Source organism: Hydra vulgaris, chromosome 11 (genome assembly GCF_038396675.1).
Source record: "Hydra vulgaris chromosome 11, alternate assembly HydraT2T_AEP".
Classification (NCBI taxonomy): Eukaryota; Metazoa; Cnidaria; class Hydrozoa; order Anthoathecata; family Hydridae; genus Hydra; species Hydra vulgaris.
The window spans coordinates 15,807,981-15,813,980 of NC_088930.1; the positions used below are offsets into that span (position 1 = coordinate 15,807,981).

General features: G+C 27.5%; 1 long non-coding RNA gene across 2 annotated transcripts; it reads right to left on the reverse strand.

The window, feature by feature from the left end:
- Positions 1-2,005: 2,005 nt before the first annotated feature.
- On the reverse strand, positions 2,006-5,412 carry LOC136087460 (uncharacterized). Of its 2 annotated transcripts, none has more exons than XR_010641810.1 (6): positions 5,256-5,412; positions 4,529-4,586; positions 3,517-3,615; positions 2,719-2,875; positions 2,357-2,419; positions 2,006-2,271 (listed from the first exon to the last, which is right to left on the reverse strand). It is a non-coding gene; the product is annotated as an uncharacterized LOC136087460 (long non-coding RNA). The 2 variants fall into 2 exon arrangements; XR_010641809.1 differs by having other exon boundaries at positions 4,314-4,586.
- Positions 5,413-6,000: the final 588 nt, after the last annotated feature.

Here is a 6,000-nt window from a genome sequence, read left to right on the forward strand (position 1 = left end):
AATCAAATTTTGAAATTAGTTGTTAACATTTCAAGGATATTTACAATAGTGCAAGTTCTAACTAAGAGTAAAATTCTAACAAATACAATATTAACAAACATAGCTAAGTTATTATTACCATAAGAACCTCTGATCGACGTCTTTCATCAGCGGACGAACCATGAAGAGCAATATCCATAATCGCCTTCAAAAGAAGATGTTGATCTACTTCTAATGACGGTCGACCAGGTTTCTTTCTGATTTTTAGTTTTTCGTTGACTTCTGGATGCTCCAAGTAGATTTTCTCCATTCTGGCTTTTTTAAGTTCTCTAGTTTTCTTCTGCTGAGCTTGATCATACTTTTTTTTTGGCCAGTTCTTTACATAGATGAGCTAGTTTCTTCTTTTTCTTTTTCAAATCATCCTCTTCAGCTTTAGCAATGAATCCACTTCTCTTTCTAGTCTTCAGTCCATCAACTTCACAATTTAAAGCTGCAATATCAGAATTGAGTCGATTTTGAGCCACTGTTCTTGTATTATTTTAATTTTTCGTGGTCAATAAACTCAAAGTTAATGCACTTTCTTGATCATCAATAACAGAACGCTCATTGGTGGGCTCAACAAACTGTGAGGAATTCTTTTCAAATTCAAGTTGAGAATACGTGGGGGCAGACTGTTTTGGAGCATTGGCCCAAAATGATAATTGCTTGCTCTTGAACTTCATTGCCTTTACATTAAATAAATTGATTAAATGAATTACTCTTGATTCAAGATCCTTATTCACCAGTTCTCTTCTTTTAATGAATTCCATATACTATGGACTTCCATATTTTAATATTGATTTATTAGTAATGTTTACATCACAATCAGAATAAGATTTTGCTCATCGTTAGCGCAAGCTTTTTAAAAGAGTTTCTTCAATCGAATTTTCTATAGACTTTATTTGTTTTTATTGCATCACGTTTTAAAATCAACTAGAAAGCAATTAGAGTTTCGTGTTTGAAATAACGATAATTTAATTTCAAAAAATGACAAATTTATAAGTTTACTTTTATGAGTTTACTTTGAACCACATTTTATAATCCGCTAGGGTGCGAATAACGATTGTGAATTTTATATACAAAGAGTTAATATTTATAACATAATTTGATTCGCAGTCAAAAGGTAATAAATTAATAAAACGATAGTAATTTTTATTTTACGTTAGTAGCTGTTATATATTTAATGTCTCTGGTCTGGGAAACTTATTATATTAATTTATAATATTATATTATAAATAACTTAATGAAATATAATATCAAATTCCCCGAATTTAATGTTAATTTCCTCACAAACAAAACATCATTTCTATACCATTTAGTAGATGTAAATACCGTTAAAATCTGCTCATTAAAACTTAAAAAATATTTTTAATTGACATTATTTTGGCCTCAACACCCCCTTTCCCATTGTAAACTAGTGTCAAACTTTCTAGCACTCCCTCCCTCCTATATTTACTGACATCATTTATGATTATGTAACCCCTCAAATTGAGGGGGGGGGGGGGTTAAACTTTATACGGTATGAAACTTTAAATTTATCGACGAATTTAAGTCAAGAATAGTACAAAAATATTTCATAAACTTGTTGCCCTTACGTTAATTTGTGTGACAAAGTTAGGACCCAGTAGGCACAGCGACGTGACAAAAACGTGAATTTCACGTTATTTTGGCACGTGACAATTAGGTGACTTTTTGGTCCCCATGAAATGACCAATTCACGTGATTTACGGACGTGTTTTTCACGTTACTTTTGGCACGTGATATTTAGGTGACTTTTTGGTCCTCATGAAATGACCAATTCACGTGATTTATGGACGTGTTTTTCACGTTACTTTTGGCACGTGATATTTAGGTGACTTTTTGGTCCCCTTAAACTGTCTAAAAGACGTGCTTTTTATGTTAATTTTGGCACGTAATATTTAAGCAATAACTATGCTTTATAATTACAATTATAAGTGTTTGGATTCGTGTAAAGAAAAAAAACTCATCGTCGAGGAAATATTTAATACGTATTAAAATACATGGTTTTATTAGTCAGTATATTAGTTCTTGACATAAAAATTTTTAAATATCCTCCTTATATCCAATAAGTAATAAGTACGAAGTCGTAGATCTGCAACTTACGAAGAGCACGCTTCAAACTTATATATCTATTCTCCCATAAAAGCACGCTTCAAACATAATCTAACGAATCAGTCGATATTTTCTTCTATAAGAGCACGCATCAAACTTCATCTAATGAATCAGATTTAGCTGAAAAGAAACGAATAAAATCTTAAATAATAATATGATTATTTAATAATTATCTTAAATCACAAACTTTTAAAACAAATCTTACTTTGAGAGTTGCTAACTACTTTTGGCAACAAGATTTTCTAGTGTGTTATTTGTTTTCTTTTATCTAAATCATTAAATAATTTTAAGAAAACAATACTACATACAGTGTAAAAAAATAAAAGTCATTTGCCTTCTAATTTTATACTCTGATTGCTAAAAAAGTAAATAAGTATTTAATAAAAAAAGATGTGACAAAAAAGTCGACAGATGATTAAAAAAAAAGAAGTACATAATAAAAAATACAAGTTTAAAAAATTTTTTTTTATCTATATATATCTATATCTAATATCTATCTATAGATTTATCTATATCTATATAAAGTTAATAACTGATAGGCGTGATTAGAAAAAGACCTGTACTCACCTTATGTGATAACATCTGTGTACTGTGATAACATGATAATTTGTTTTCTTTGTTTTCCATCTTCTTATATTTGCATCTGTTTCTGCATTAACTTGTTCATACATTAACTCACTAGATGCAAAGGTGACAGCCCACAAAGTTGCTTTAAATGAGTAATCTACAAAGTTTTGAACAGCATTAAATGTCATTTTAGAATGCACACAAAAGTTAAAACAATTTATATAAATGTAATAGTTATCACATAACCACAAAGCATTATAGTGGGGCTTTTATATCATGATTTTCCTTATCCATGGTCAGATTTTCACCTTGAGGCGCCTTTTCACCACGGCTAAGGAGCCTCATCTACCCCTAATTATATATAATATATTAAGTATAATACTAAAAATATGTATAATAAAGTATTGTCAAATTAGGTCACCAATAAATACAGAGTGCTGAAAATTCAACTCAGAATCAAGTTGCATTCTCCAACAAGATATGAATTAAATCAAATTCTTACTACAGAGTGCGATCACAATAGTAGACAAAGAGAGGGTAAAGTGAAATTTAAAGTCAAACTTTAAAAGTTAAAAGGTTATTGGGTCTTACTACAGAATGATATTCCTAGGCAATAACATAACAATACCATTGGGTCTTCCTAGTCAATAATATTTTATGCAGAACTTTTCATTTGTCATGTAGCCTAATAAATTTAATATTAAATAAGTTATAATAACTTATTTATTATCAAATTAATTACATTGACAAATTTGACAGTCTAAAATAATATACAATATGGTAGAAAAAAAAGTATACCTCGTAGTAGGGTTTGATCTTTTGCGTATTGCAATATGATAATTATCTGCCATAACGTTACACAATTTTGAACTAAGCTTTATAATATATTTATTAAACCTAAATTGATAAAACTTAGTTATAAGATAATATGTTTGGATAAAATATTATATGTGACATTTTATTTTTGTCAAAAATGCATTGCGAAGTTATAAGATATCTTACGCCCTACTTTTTAAACTAATTATTATAAAATTACAATGCAAAATAATTACATTATTGTAAAAGTAAAATAAAAAGTAATTACAATAATGAATATATAAACTACATATTTCATGTAATCATTATATTTAAAATATCCGGAAAAAATTTACGGAAAATATCCTGAAAAAATTCAGAATATTTCCCCCTCATTTTTCCCTTAATTTTGCATTCAGCCAAGTTGTTTCTCAATTTTTTTAAAAATTTTCTTAATTTTTGTATGAATGATGACTAAAACAACATAAAAACAAATAGATGAATAATATATACTTGTTATATGTTGTAATATAAGTTGTATGTATGGAACTTGTAATATAAGTTATATGTATAGAAAACTATTCGGATATTTGGAAAAAGATAAATTTCAGAAAAATATCTGGTATTCCGGGAATATCCCGAATAAGATAATCCCTGAAACTAAATTATAAAAAAATAGTAAATAAAGAATATCTTTCCAAGTTTCTAATCACAGGTTTTTATTATGAATAAAAAAAGTTCCAAAATACACAATATTTTGGCAACGTAACATTCACGTTTTAATCAAGTAAAATTGTCACCTGGACAAGGTCACCTAAAATATACATGATTGAAACATGAAGAAGGAAACGGGGTAAGAGCAGGCATCAAACTTTATCTGATGAATAAGTCAATATTTTCTCCAATAATAGCTCACAACACCAAATTTAGCTCAAAAGAAACAAATAAAAACTTAAATAATAATATTAATATTAAATAATCATCTTAAATCACAAATTTTTAAGACAAATCTTACATGGTGAGTCACCAACTGTTTTGGCAACAAGATTTTCTGGTGTTGCTATTTCTTTGATCTAAATCATTAAACAATTTTTAAAAAAGCAATGCTATACTTGAGAGAAACTTGCCTTACATATTGGAAGGTCGTCAACATTGAAAGATAAGTAAAATGCAGTTTCAAATACAATAGCATCATAATTATCTTTTTGTGGGGAAAACATCGAACAAATCCGCGTTAATAACCTGTTTTATATTGTACATAATAACAATAAAAGTCATATAATTTATATAATTTCATATAACTCGAAAAAAAGAAATAAATAAGTATTAACCCTTTTTAACAAGTAAAGCACGAGATCAAGATGTCATATATTATAAAAAGATAAAGTATTTAATAATAATATATACATATATCAATAATAAATAACATAACACATTTATTTATTGATATTATCTTGGATAAATTCTTTAACCTTGTTGATAAAAACCAAATAAAGAAAGAAAATCTATTTTGGGTTTTTATCTTAACGACTCTTGAGTAATAATGCAGAAGTTCTAGAGACATTATTATTGCTCAAGAATCAAGAATAAGTTCTGCTAGAACTTATAATTTGTCCATGTAGCTTACTTAATTTGATATTAAATTCGTTATAACATAACTTATTTCGTACTAAATTAAGTAAGGAAAATGGACAAATTCGCCAGTCTAAAATATTATATCATAAAGTAGAAAAAAAGCATACCTTGTATTTGAGTTTAATCTTATTTGTGTGGCAAATAGGGACGGCAAATAGGGTACTAATTTATTTAACTTAATTTGATATAATTTAGATATTAGATATTACAACTTAAATGCATCGCGTTAAAAGATATTATATAGACCAATTTTTTTTTTTTAATTATGATAATACTACAATAAAAATTAATTATATTATCATAGAAGTAAATAATAATAACTAATATAATGAATACAAAAACTATACTATAAAAAAATAATTAATATAATAAAAAATATTATTTCACATTTCTTATGCCAGTTTTTTTTTAAAATAAAAAAAGTTCCGAAAGACGAGATATTTTGGCACGTAACTTTCACGTGACTTTCACGTAAAATAGTAACCTGGACGAAGTCACCTAAAATACACGTGATTGAAACGTGAATAAAACGTTGCGTGCCTACTGGGGAAGCTTGTTTGTTCCCAGCCTTCAACCATCACAATTTTTTTCAAATCATCATTATTTGACACAAGTATAATCATGCAAATGTTTGGAGTTATCTCAAACACCAAAAAATGCTGGATCCGTCACTGAAGAGAATATTATTATCATTTTTTTTTTATACATGTTTATTTTACAACTACAAATTATTTACAAGTAACTAATCAAAGGTTGGTGGTAAGGATATACAAATATAAATATCTTAAACATAAAGTTCAAAATATACGAAGTAAATAAAAATATAGTTGCATGCAACTAAGACACATGATT